At 42.3% G+C, this 13776-nt stretch overlaps 1 pseudogene; it reads right to left on the bottom strand.

Annotated features, from left to right (window-relative positions):
• Nucleotides 1-5293: 5293 nt before the first annotated feature.
• LOC130543364 (beta-hexosaminidase subunit beta-like) lies at nucleotides 5294-13094 on the bottom strand (annotated as a pseudogene).
• Between the last annotated feature and the right edge of the window lie 682 nt (nucleotides 13095-13776).

Genomic DNA, 13776 nt, shown 5'->3' on the forward strand with positions numbered 1-13776 from the left:
CAACCAAAGCCATCTTTTAAGAAAGTAAATTAAATCATGTCACTCCCAGGTTAAACCTTTTCCATAGCTTTCCATTACTGTTAGGAGAAATCCCTAAATCTGTCATGCAGCTTGCAGAAGATGAGTGTTTGCTAGGCCCTGCCTTTCCCGTCAGGCTCAAGGCACTCCCTCTCCATCAAATTCTGTGCTCCCTTATTCGGGATCTCTTAAAGTACGCTTCCTTCTTCCTGGAAAGCTCGTGCTTCCCATGCCTGCCCTCTTCCTTTGCCTAGCGGGTCCCTTCTCATTTTTCAGACAATGGCTTTAATTCGTTTCCTCAAAGAAGTCTTTTTTGCTTGTGTCACGTCTGCTGAAAATCCCACTGGCCAAAGCAAATCATACGCCAAGTCCAAAGTCAAAAGGGGAGAGTATATACTATGATAAGGCCAAGGCAAAGAGTGAGGATGTGGGGAAGAGGAAGGAACTGGGGCCATTTCTACAATCACCACGTTCCTCTTCCAGGTGCATACAGGTGATGGTTAGGCACCACCTAATGATGATTAGCGCGTACCAGCGCTCATCCAGAAACAGCCAACATTTACACAGTTGAATAGTTGTCTGTTTCAGGTTCCTTGTCTATACTTGTCCTCTAGCGGGAGCCCTATTACACCCTACAACACCTTACTGAGATCTGGTAACTTTCCTCTTTTCTCCAAATACCTCAACAATGCGTTCTTGCTTTGAAATTCGACTGAAATTCAATCTACTGAAGTAATTAAATACAGGAAACTAGGGGCAGGTCCTAAACATGGAGGCAGCCGTGTGCCTGGGAAAAACAGCCCTATTGGAGCCAAACCTGATATTCTTAACTGATAAGCAAAGCTGACGCCCCCCCCCACCTCCGCCGCCAAATGAACTATGCTCAGACATGGCCAATCCACAACCACAAAAATGATTAAACATTCCTTTCTTACGATCAGCATGAGTGACTGCTGCTTCTTTACCGGTGACCCCTCAAGCCTTGCTTTAATCCTCCTGTCTCCTAAATAAACATCATTCTAAAATACCCAGTCACCAAATTGTCACGGCTCCTTGGTAACAGGCAAGCTAGAAGAGGCCCTGAGTTCTTAAATCCTCCTTAGAGGATTTAGCGTAAGCATAAGCCCTCTAAGAGGCCTTTCCCAGATCCCTCTTACTGAGATGTCCACGGACCTCCCAAGGAATGGTACTTCTTGTGGCAACGAGCTCCATACACCTAACGTTGTTTGAGTATAGCTGTGTTCTCAGGCTCAGTGGGCTTCAATACCTTCAGTGAACTTCCCATTCAAAGGGTTAAGTGCTCTGACATGGGTCTGGTTTGAAACATGCCGAATTTCGAGCACTGCTCAACAGCACAAAGGAGCCTTAAATAATAGTACCAGGTAAATTCAGGACTGACCCAGGCTAGGCAATGTGCTGAGACTAGACAGATGCAGGAAGCAGTCACCAATAAGGCACAATGTCCCTTTTCTAGAAGTTCTGAATAGAATAGTCAGGAACGTATTCTCCCATTAGTGCCCAGACTCCAACAAGATAAAGCAAGGTTCCATAGGTAAAATAGGGATTTTTTCCCCCACATTAGCTTCTGATAAGACTCAAACCTGTGCATAGTAAGCAAATCAGTTCTCACAGGGACCCAGAGACTCATTCTTTAGAGTTAGTGTGGCCCGAATTCCTGGCTCATTTACCTTCACATTTTTTCCAATAAGTATTTTATACTTTCTTATATGAGATTGCTTTCATTTGCAGTCACTGAAGAGTGGAAATGAGCAGTAAATTCTCACTTCTACCAATTTTCCAGATGCCATCAAAATCGTACACTGTCATATTACTAGAAGACATATGCACATTGTTGCAGAAATATCGTTAATCATAGTATTATCAGTAATTGGTATATTTTCTCAAAATAAAATATTATTTGGGGGAAAAATGGATGTGTATTCAGTATCAGCCTGCATGCTTTACCAGATAAGAACTGTTAAATCCTATTGAAATATTTCCCCAGGTAGTCAACCAAAATAGCTCGAGAAGCAACAGCCTGTGCTAAGTTCTCCAATTCGACAAATGAAGATGACTGTGGGGTTTGTTTGTTTTTTGTCTTTTTGGAGAGAGAGAGAGAGGGCAAGTGGGGAGGGGCAGAAGGAGAAGGAGAGAGAGAATCTTAAGCCGGCTCCAAGCTCAAAACAGAGCCCCACACGGGGCTCGATCTCACAACGCCATGATCATGACCTGAGCTGAAATCAAGAGTCAGATGCTTAACCCACTGAGCCTCCCAGGCGCTCCAAAGCTGACTGTGTTTTATTTAAATGAGGAATTGGGTGGGTGAATAACTTTCAAATACTGATTAAGCTTTCATGAATGTTACCGTAGAGGTCTGAGCTCCAGTTTTCTCACTTGGCTTTTCCTTCTTCCTTCATTAAAAAGGAAATTATGCAAATGTGGTAGACATTAGGGCTGCATGCAAATTCGCCTCTCTCCGGGCACAGGGTCTGTCTGCACGCCCCTACCCTCTTGGACTCAGGGTGGCTGTGAGACCCGCTATGACCAATGAAATTCATAAAGGGATGTGTGTTGATTCCGTCCAGGAGAAAGGCTGTAAACTCTCCCCGTGAGACCCGGTATCATCGCCTTCCTCCTACCACGGTGACCGGTGAGGCTACAGGTGTAGGCTTCGTCAGCGTGGGTCCTAGGATGACGAGGCACGGAGCGGAGCCCACCAGCCAGCTCAGGAGAGGCAAATAAGCATTTGTTAAGTCACAGATATTTTTAGGGCAGTTTGTCATCCCTGCGTAACCTAAACCATGAGAGACATTTTTATTGTTAAAAAATTACGATTTTTTTTCAAACAAGGTAAAGGTATATTGAGCTTCCCTCTCCAACACATTAGCCACTAGTCATACATGGCTGTTTAAATTTTAAACATTCGTAAAAGGAAAGATTCATTTCCTCAGTCACACTAGCCACATTCCAAGGGCTCAACTGCTACCTGTCACTAGGGGCTCCTGAACGGGACAGCGCAGGTGCGGCACGTTTCCCTCATACAGAGCGAAGGGCTGAACAGCAAAGTACCCAAATCGCTGCCCATAGCCCTTCAGCAGCCCCTCCCTAAACGCTACCACTCCTTACAAATTATTAAATATTGTTCTAGTCCTTCTTCTACCTTATATTACTTCTCCTATGGTTTCACACTATAAACATCAATACACCCACATACACACATACGCATATTACTTGGTGACCTGCCTTTTTAACTCAAGTAATACAATGTCCTGGAGATAATTTTTTTCCTGCTGAACACTTCGGTGGTTTCTAGAAGTAACCACTTCTTAGCCTACTGATAAGGATCCTTCTAGCTCTTTGTCCAGGTATTTTTGTCTACTTTAATATAATACATAATATGTATTACATTGTGATTTCTTCTCCCATTTAAATAACAATAAAGTTTGGAGTTTATTTTTTTCATTTTTATTCTCCTAAGTCTTTTCTAATAATTTCGTTATTTTGACTTTACATTCAGCTCTTAAATCCAACTGAAGTTTAGTTGTTAGGAAAAATAAATAATTTAAGTAAAGATATAAAAACTACAATGCTGTGAATTTGGAATCTAAAATATTGGTTTTCCATACAGATAGCAAATTACATCAATTTCATTTTCTAACTACTAATACCTACAACCAACAGAAATGGATTAATAGAACAGACGAGAGAGTTCAGAAACTGACACATGTATATTTGAAGTCCTGTGGCTTCACAGGGTACTTATATTTTATTTCTAATATGGCCAGTTATCCTCAATATTTTTTTTAAAAACTCTCTTGGTTCCCTTTATTACATTTTCACTTTTATATGAATTTTAGGGTTGGATTGTCAACTTCCTTTTACAATTTCTCGTTGGAATTTCAAGTTGGAAAGCACTGACCTTATGCATGAATTTGACAAAAGCTTACGTTTTTACAACATTGAATTTTGTCATTCAGAAACATGACATAACTACATTTTTCAGGTATTATTTAATATCCTTCAGTAAATAGTTCTTTTTTAATTTCCTCAACTAAATCTTACAAATTGTATTAAGCTTAGTCCTGGTTTTATTTTTTTTTAACGTACTTGCTATGGTTATTGAATGTACAGTGAATGTAATATTTTTAGTTCCATTTTCAAATAGGTTATTGCTAGAAGAAGAAGGCTATTAATGTTTATATTTTTATTTTCTATTTCCTTAATGATAGAACATTATTCATGGTTTTAATCATTTTTCAGAGAAATCTTTTAGATTTTCAAAGCAGATAATCAGTAGTATCTTCAAGCAAAGACACTTTTCTCTCTTCTTTCCAATATTTATGCCTCTTGTATCTTCTCCCTGTCTTCCTGCTTGGGCAGTACAGTGGTGAAAATGGACATTTTTCATTCTTCCTGGATGTAATAAAAATGCATCTTACATTTCTCTATTAAGTGCAGGAGAAATCAGTCTTAAATTTAATTATCAAGTGTTTTTTTTAGCATGCACGATTACTGAGTTCGACTCCCTTAATCTCTTGCCATCATAAATAACATATAAATGACCAAATTCTAAACCATCCGTGCATTCCTTGTGAGGATAAACCCTACTTAATCATTATGTAATACTGGCTTAATACACTGCCAGATTTAAAATGTGAATTTAGGGGTGCCTGGGTGGCTCAGTTGTTAAGTGTCTGCCTTCAGTTCAGGGCGTGATCTCAGAGTCCTGGGATCCAGCCCCGCATCAGGCTTCCTGCAGGAAGCCTGCTTCTTCCTCTCCCACTCCCCCTGCTTGTGTTCCCTCTCTCGCTGGCTGTCTCTGTCAAATAAATAAATAAAATCTTTAAAAAAAAATAAAATGTTGAATTTACTTAGGATTTTGCATACAAGCTCAAAGGCGAGGTTGGCCCAATGCTGGGGCGGCGGGGTAGTTTTCTGATTTTTCTGTCCGTGTGATAGTAGCATCAAAAAGTGAGCTTGGGAGCTTTTCAGATTGTTAATGCTCTGCAATATTTTACAAAGCATGAAAGCTACATGAGCTTTTGTGAGGTTTAGGAAAAATTACTCAAAAAAATGGCATCAGAGTATAAAATTTTCTATTTATGTTTTATTTTTCTTGACATCACACTTGTTAAAGGATAGACTATTTGGGAGATCTCTTAAAAGAATCAGGTTGGTGTTATATTAATTATAATTTTTAGAAAAATACCATTAACATCTGCTTTGCCTTTATATTTATTTCTACTTTTTAAAAGGTTTTTCTGTTGTTCTTTTATTGGGTTTTAGATTTCACTGCTAATTTCATTTTCTCTGCTTCTCTAGGAAATGTACTTATAACTGTCTACTTTTCTTTAAGCACTTTTTTGGCTGTATTCCATGTGGTTTTTTTTCAATCATTAAATACATACATTTTATTCAAAAACAGTATATGAAATCTTAATTTCTATGCTTTCCAAAATCAAGCTGATTGAAGTACAGATTGCTGTGGGCTTTGTCTCCTCCTATTTTCTTCTTTATTTGGGCTCGTTATTATATTTTGTACTCACGGTTACATTATCCAGTTAAAAAAGGCTCTGCAGATTCTCTGCGTCTGACCATCCTGCAGCAGTGAAATGTTGGTCTGGTCTAGGCATCCTCTCTATCTTTGATGTCCCCGTGACTCCAGCGTCTCTCACCAATGGCACTTGCCCAAGGCCGTAACCTCGGAGTGAGGGAAGTTGCATCCACAAATTCTCCCCATAGACAAGCTTCTCCACCAATGACGAGGTTTTTCTGTTCTTGAGAACCATCAAAATCAAGAGGGTCCACATTATAGGAATTTCTCCAGTCTTGTCCATAACTAATCAAATCTAAGTACCAAGGAGCAAAAAGGACCACGGGGAAGCCAGCTGTTGTGATTCCGCCGTGTTCCTCACCAGACATTTGATCCTTCCACACCTGAGCTGAAGTGCCTGGCCAAAGCTTCCCACGATCATCAAGAACCTCTTGCCGGACTATGGATCCCTGTTGGTGGTTGAAACAAAACCCAAAAGCTTTTGAATGTAGAAAGATTCTAGTCTTCTAAACTCTTCACCAAAGCCTTTCTGCTTCATGAAATAATGGGATTTCTGGCTTGGATTCCCCACATTTAAATTCTACTTCATCTCCTCCCAAGTGAATGACATGATTTGGAAACACTGTACTAATTTCTTTGAAACATTCAGATAGGAAGCCGTAAGTTGAATTCAGAATAGGGTTTATAGTTCCAAAGGTCCCGGACTGCTTAGGTCCATCGTAACAGGGAGTCACAAAGGTTTTCTGAACTTCTCTTCAAGACTGTGTATGTCTAGGGCTATCAAATTCTGGTGTGAATTGAATCCCTTGAAGGGGGCATAGGAGATCACCATACGGACATCATTTGGGGTACAAACATGAGACAAAGAATAGCTTCCTTTGTTGCTTGACTTGGGAAAAGCGATGCTCTGATAAGGGGAAGACTGGTCATCAACCATGTGCCAGGGCAGAACATTAAACTTAGGAAAAGCCATGGCATCCTCGTAATACTCCCCACACTCTGATGGCCTTGAGCAAAGCCACTGGTCCCCTCACAAGTATAGGATCCATCCACAGAGATATTGGGGAAAACATCACATGCTGAGTCAAGGACAACTGAGACTAGAAGTTGCTGTAACTCGGGGCGCCTGGGTGGCATAGCGGTTAAGCGTCTGCCTTCGGCTCACGGCGTGATTCCGCCGTTGTGGGATCGAGCCCCACATCAAGCTCCTCCGCTATGTGCCTGCTTCTTCCTCTCCCACTCCCCCTGCTTGTGTTCCCTCTCTCGCTGGCTGTCTCTATCTCTGTCGAATAAATAAATAAATAAATCTTTAAAAAAAAAGTTGCTGTAACTCAACTGCAGTATTAAGTTAAGCAGGGCCACGGTCCCACTTGCAGAGACCAAAACTATAGTCATGATACCGCTGAAATGCCTCTTTTTGAGTCCAGTTAGTTAACATACAGTGTTGTGTTAGTTTCAGGGGTACAACGTAGTGATTCAGCACTTCCGTACATCACCCGGTGCTGATCACAAGAAACGCACTCCTTAAACCCCTTCTTGCAGGAGGGAGCAGGCAGGGTAGCGGCGGGCGAGGGGCTGTAGCTGATGTGGAAGTTCTGTGGGGAGAGGTGCAGCAGGCTCGGAGATATCTGCACCGGGAACCTGGCCACACGGTACAGACAGGGGTCGGGGCCAGCACCGTGGGCAGCGCCAGCAAGCTGGGCAGCCCCAGCTCGCCGTGTTTTGTTTTTTGTAAGACTGTCATTGATCTTGATTAACCTTATAATTTACTTTCATTTCCTCTTCACTGAAGAAGTAATTTGGGGTATTTTGGCTTTTATTTTGTCATTAATTTCTAATTTTATTGCACAGTGATCAGAAAACATGGCCTGTGATTTCTGCTCTGGACAACCGGTTGCCATACATGTTTGGAAAGAATGTTATCGTCAATCTGTTGCTTATGAAAATATATCAAGTTAAACTTCATAAATGTGCAATGAAAAGCTCTACATACCAATGCTTTTGAGTTGTGGATATTGGTTTCTGGGAAGTTGTATTAAATTCTACCAATATGTTTGGCAAGTTATCTATTCTTCTGTGTTTTTATCTGTTTTTTCTTTACCTATTTCAAAATTCTGCCCTTTTTTTTCACTTTAGCATTTGATGATGTATCTTTTCTAACCTTTACTTTTTCATTTTTCGATGTTATTTCACCTTAAGGCTATTTCTTGTAAACAGCATATTGCTAGATTTTTTTAATTGTTCAACCAATGTGTTTTTCTTTTTCCTTTTCTAAAAACAGCGTATTTAACCTATCTACACTTAATGCAACTGTTAATATTCTTGGCTTGATTCCTGCCATCTTATTTGTTCTCTTTACCATGACTTGCCCTCATTTCTTCTTTTTACTTGCTTGCCTGCTGTTGTGCTGTTATACTGGTTTTTTTGTTCCACTTAATTTTCTTCTAGCAATCTCAAAACGGTCATCATTCTTCTATTTTGCTACTTCATACTTTAAAAATTTTTAACATCAGTTAAGATGGCGGAGGAGTAGGGGACCCCTTTTTCAGCCGGTCCCCTGAGTCGAGCTGGATAGGTACCAGACCAGCCTAAATAACCACGGAATCAGCCTGAGACGCAGGATGATGCATCTGGATCTCTACAAATGAACATCTCCAGCGCTGAGTATTGAGGTACGAAGAGGGGAGCTGTAAACCGTGCACAGATATCGGAAGATAAACGGAAGGGGGAGGGAGCCGCCGCGTTTGGGCTCCGGGAAGCGGCAGCCACCTGCACGGGGGAGCGGGCGGACTCACAGAGGGCACCCGCGAGAGAGCGGACTGAGACCGGTGAGCCGTGAACGCGCGCGCCACCAGGCATCTCCCGGAACACCGGAATCCCGGTGTGCTCACGGGATCCAGACTGAGACCGGGAACTCCCGGAGCGCGCGCGGGGCGGCTGGCAGCTGGCGGGCCACCTGCACGGGGGAGCGGGCGGACTCGCGGTCGGCACCCGCGAAACAGCAGACTGAGACCCTGAACCGGGTGCGCGCGCCACCAGGCTTCTCCTGAAACTCCGGAATCGAGGTGTGCTCACCAGGCATAGACTGAGACCGGGAGACCCGGGAGCGTGCGGGGCGGCCGGTGGCTGGCGGCATTAGAAACACAAAGGACAGAGACGGGGCGGCCGGTGGCTGGCGGCATTAGAAACACAAAGGACAGAGACGCCGGGTGTGGGGCGCACATCCCGGGACGCTGCAGGGTTGAGCAGCACCAACAGTAATAGAGTTAAAGTGGCCAGAACATCAGTGGAGAACGGGCCGCAATCCCTCTGTTCTGAGACAATGCAGCCTCTGCTGCTCTGACTCTCAGAAGAGGCATAGCCGGCTGCCAGGGAAAGCCGCCAGAGAACAAAAGCCTGGAAACACCGGCTCAGGGAGTGCCCATCCCCATCCTCCCTCGCAGGGGACACGGAGACTCTAACCAAACAGGGTTGCCTGAGTATCGGCGCGGCAGGCCCCTCCCCCAGAAGGCAGGCTGAAAAATCAAGAAGCCCACAACCCGAGGTGCCTGGGTGGCGCAGTCATTGAGCACCTGTCTCCGGCTTAGGGCGTGATCCCAGCGTTCCGGAAAGGAGTCCCTCATCGGGCTCCTCCGCTGGGAGCCTGCGTCTTCCTCTCCCACTCCCCTGCTTCTGTTCCGTTCTTGCTGTCTGTCTCCCTCTCTAAGTAAATAAATAAAATCTTTAAAGAAGAAGCCCACATCTCTAAGATCCCTATAAAACAAGGGGCACGGCCTGGGACCCAGTCAATAATTTGGGCTCTGGACAACCCCGCAACCTCCCCTCATTAGAATGACAAGAAGGAGAAGCCCCCCCCCCCAGCAAAGAAAAGACAGTGAGTCAGTGGCCTCTGCCACAGAAGTAACGGATATGGATGTAACCAAATTATCAGAAATGGAATTCAGAGTAACAATGGTCAAGATAATGAGTAGACTTGAAAAAAGTATTCAGGAAAATGTTACTGAGAATATAGAATCCCTAAGGGCGGAAATGAGAGCGAACTTGACAGAAATTAAAAATTCTATGAGCCAAATGCAGGCAAAACTAGAGGCTCTGATGGCCAGGGTCACCGAAGCAGAGGAAAGAGTTAGTGAATTGGAGGATGGGTTAATAGAGGAAAAAATAAAAATATAAGATGGTCTTAAAAAAATCCACACCCACGAATGTTGGCTACGGGAGATTACTGACTCAACGAAACGATCCAATGTTAAAATCATCGGCATCCCCGAGGGGGTGGAGAAAAACAGAGGTCTAGAAGAGATATTTGAACAAATTGTAGCTGAAAACTTCCCTAATCTAGCAAGGGAAACAAAAATTCGTGTCCAAGAGGCAGAGAGGACCCCTCCCAAGCTCAACCATGACAGACCTACACCACGTCACGTCATAGTGCAATTCGCAAATATTAGATGCAAGGATACAGTATTGAAAGCGGCCAGGGCAAAGAAATTTCTCACGTACCAAGGCAAAGGCATCAGAATTACGTCAGACCTGTCTACACAGACCTGGAATGAGAGAAAGGGTTGGGGGGGCATTTTTAAAGCTCTTTCAGAGAAAAACATGCAGCCAAGGATCCTTTATCCAGCAAGGCTGTCATTCAGAATTGATGGAGAAATAAAGACATTTCAGAATCGACAGTCACTAGCCAATTTCGTAACCACGAAACCAGCCCTACAGGAGGTATTACGGGGGGTTCTATAAAAGTAAAAAGGCCCCAAGAGTGATACAAAACAGAAAGTCACAGCCAATACAAACAAAGACTTTACTGACAACATGGCAGAATTAAAAGCATATCTCTCAGTACTCAGTCTTAACTTGAATGGTTTAAATTCTTGCTTTAAACGCCACAGGGTTGCAGATTGGATAAAAAGAAATGACCCATCCATTTGCTGTCTACAAGAGACTCATTTCGAACCCAAAGATGCATTCAGACTGAGAGTAAGGGGATGGAGTACCATCTTTCACGCAAATGGACCTCAAAAGAAAGCTGGGGTAGCAATTCTCATATCAGATAAACTGGATTTTAAACTACAGACTATAGTTAGAGATGCAGAAGGGCACTATATTATTCTTAAAGGAAGTATTCAACAAGTGGATATGACAATTATAAATATATATGCCCCCAACAGGGGAGCAGCAAGATACACAAGACAACTCTTAACCAGAATAAAGAGACATATAGATAAAAATACATTAATAGTAGGGGACCTCAACACTCCACTCTCAGAAATAGACAGAACACCCTGGCAAAAACTAAGCAAAGAATCAAAGGCTTTGAATGCCATACTCGACGAGTTGGACCTCTTAGATATATATAGAATACTACACCCCAGAACCAAAGAATACTCATTCTATTCTAATGCCCATGGAACATTTTCAAGAATAGACCATGTTCTGGGACACAAAACAGGTCTCAGCCGATACCAAAAGATTGAAATTATCCCCTGCATATTCTCAGACCACAACGCTCTGAAATTGGGACTCAACCACAAGGAAAAATTTGGAAGAAACTCAAACACTTGGAGACTAAGAACCATCCTGCTCAGGAATGACTCGATAAACCAGGAAATCAAAAATCAAATTAAACAATTTATGGAGACCAATGAGAATGAAAATACAACAGTCCAAAACCTATGGGATACTGCAAAGGCAGTCCTAAGGGGGAAATACATAGCCATCCAAGCCTCACTCAAAAGAATAGAAAAATCTAAAATGCAGTTTTTATATTCTCACCTCAAGAAGCTGGAACAGCAACAGAGGGACAGGCCTAATCCACGCACGAGGAAGCTGTTGACCAAAATTAAAGCTGAAATCAATCAAGCAGAAACCAGAAGTACAGTAGAGCAGATCAACAGGACTAGAAGCTGGTTCTTGGAGAGAATCAATAAAATTGACAGACCACTGGCAAGACTTATCCAAAAGAAAAGAGAAAGGACCCAGATTATTAAAATTATGAATGAAAAAGGAGAGGTCACGACGAACACCATTGAAATTGGAAGGATTATTAGAAATTTTTATCAACAGCTATATGCCAATAAACTAAGCAATCTGGAAGAGATGGAATCCTTCCTGGAAACCTATAAACTACCAAGATTGAAACAGGAAGAAATTGATTTCTTAAACAGGCCAATTAATTATGAAGAAATTGAGTCAGTGATAAACAACCTTCCAAATAACAAAACTCCAGGCCCGGACAGTTTTCCTGGGGAATTCTAGCAAACATTCAAAGAAGAAATAATACCTATTCTCCTAAAGCTATTTCAAAAAATAGAAACAGAAGGAAAGCTAACGGGGCGCCTGGGTGGCACAGCGGTTAAGCATCTGCCTTCGGCTCAGGGCGTGATCCCGGCGTTATGGGATCGAGTCCCACATCAGGCTCCTCTGCTATGAGCCTGCTTCTTCCTCTCCCACTCCCCCTGCTTGTGTTCCCTCTCTCGCTGGCTGTCTCTATCTCTGTCAAATAAATAAATAAATTCTTAAAAAAAAAAAAAAAAGAAGGAAAGCTACCAAACTCATTCTATGAGGCCAATATTACCTTGATCCCCAAACCAGGCAAAGATCCCCTCAAAAAGGAGAATTACAGACCGATTTCCCTAATGAATATGGACGCCAAAATCCTCAACAAGATACTTGCTAATAGAATCCAACAGTTCATTAAAAGGATTATCCACCACGATCAAGTGGGATTCATACCTGGGATGCAAGCGTGGTTCAATATTCGCAAATCAATCAGCGTGATACATCATATCAACAAGAAAAGACTCAAGAACCATATGATCCTCTCAATTGATGCAGAAAAAGCATTTGACAAAATACAGCATCCTTTCCTGATTAAAACCCTTCAGAGTGTAGGAATAGAAGGTACATTTCTCAATCTCATAAAAGCCATCTATGAAAAGCCTACAGCAAATATTATTCTCAATGGGGAAAAGCTGGAAGCCTTTCCCTTAAGATCAGGAACACGACAAGGATGCCCACTCTCGCCACTATTATTCAACATAGTACTAGAAGTCCTTGCAACAGCAATCAGACAACAAAAAGGGATCAAAGGTATTCAAATCGGCAAAGAAGAAGTCAAAATGTCTCTCTTCGCAGATGACATGATACTCTATATGGGAAACCCAAAAGAAGCCACTCCCAAACTATTAGAAGTTATACAGCAATTCAGTAACGTGGCGGGATACAAAATCAATGCTCAGAAATCAGTTGCATTTCTGTACACGAATAACGAGAACGAAGAAAGAGAAATCAGGGAATCCATCCCATTTACAATAGCACCAAAAACCATACGCTACCTTGGAATTAACTTAACCAGAGACGTAAAGGACCTTTATTCTAGAAACTATAAATCACTCTTAAAGGACATTGAGGAAGACATAAAAAGATGGAAAGATATTCCATGCTCATGGATCGGAAGAATTAACATAGTTAAAATGTCCATGCTACGCAGAGCAATCTACACTTTCAATGCTATCCCGATCAAAATACCGAGAACGTTTTTCAAAGAACTGGAACAAATAGTCCTTAAATTTGTATGGAACCAGAAAAGACCCCGAATCTCCAAGGAACTGTTGAAAAGGAAAAACAAAGCTGGGGGCATCACAATGCCGGATTTTGAGCTGTACTACAAAGCTGTGATCACAAAGACAGCATGGTACTGGCACAAAAACAGACACATAGACCAATGGAACAGAATAGAGAGCCCAGAAATGGACCCTCAGCTCTTTGGGCAACTAATATTTGATAAAGCAGGAAAAAACATCCTGGGAAAAAGACAGTCTCTTCAATAAATGGTGCTGGGAAAATTGGACAGCTACATGCAAAAGAATGAAACTTGACCACTCTCTCACACCATACACAAAAATAAACTCCAAATGGATGAAAGACCTCGATGTGAGACAGGAATCCAACAAAATTCTAGAGGAGAACATAGGCAGCAACCTCTACGACATCGGCCAAAGCAACCTTTTTCATGATACATCCCCAAAGGCAAGAGAAACAAAAGAAAAAATGAACTTGTGGGACTCCATCAAGATAAAAAGCTTCTGCACAGCCAAGGAAACAGTCAGAAAAACTAAGAGGCAGCCCACGGAATGGGAGAAGATATTTGCAAATGACACTACAGATAAAGGACTGGTATCCAAGATCTACAAAGAACTTCTCAAACT

This window comes from Ursus arctos, chromosome X (genome assembly GCF_023065955.2).
Source record: "Ursus arctos isolate Adak ecotype North America chromosome X, UrsArc2.0, whole genome shotgun sequence".
In the NCBI taxonomy this organism is placed as follows: domain Eukaryota; kingdom Metazoa; phylum Chordata; class Mammalia; order Carnivora; family Ursidae; genus Ursus; species Ursus arctos.